Source organism: Monodon monoceros, unplaced genomic scaffold (genome assembly GCF_005190385.1).
Source record: "Monodon monoceros isolate NGI ecotype Baffin Bay Population unplaced genomic scaffold, NGI_Narwhal_1 Super_Scaffold_13, whole genome shotgun sequence".
NCBI lineage: Eukaryota > Metazoa > Chordata > Mammalia > Artiodactyla > Monodontidae > Monodon > Monodon monoceros.
Genome location: NW_021703769.1, coordinates 22,077,031 through 22,077,369, shown reverse-complemented (window position 1 = coordinate 22,077,369; position 339 = coordinate 22,077,031).

Sequence of the window (339 nt, the reverse complement as noted above, 5' to 3'; positions counted from 1 at the left end):
ACTTAAAATGATTAAATGGTAAGTTTTATGTTATACATATTTTGCCACACAAAACCCCCCTAATTTCATTGAATTAAAAAAAAAATTGGGGAGCCAGAGTGCTTGGGTTTGACTCTTGAGACCTTGGGCAAGTTACTTAAAATCTATGAGCTCTAATTTCCTCCTCTGTAAAGTTTTGTTACAGGGCTTTATGAGAATTGAGTCTGGCACATAGAAAATGCTTAATACACGTGAGATATAATTATTATAAAAAGCAACCCTGGGGGCTTCCCTGGTGGCGCAGTGGTTGAGAGTCCGCCTGCCGATGCAGTGGACACGGGTGCGTGCCCCGGTCCGGGA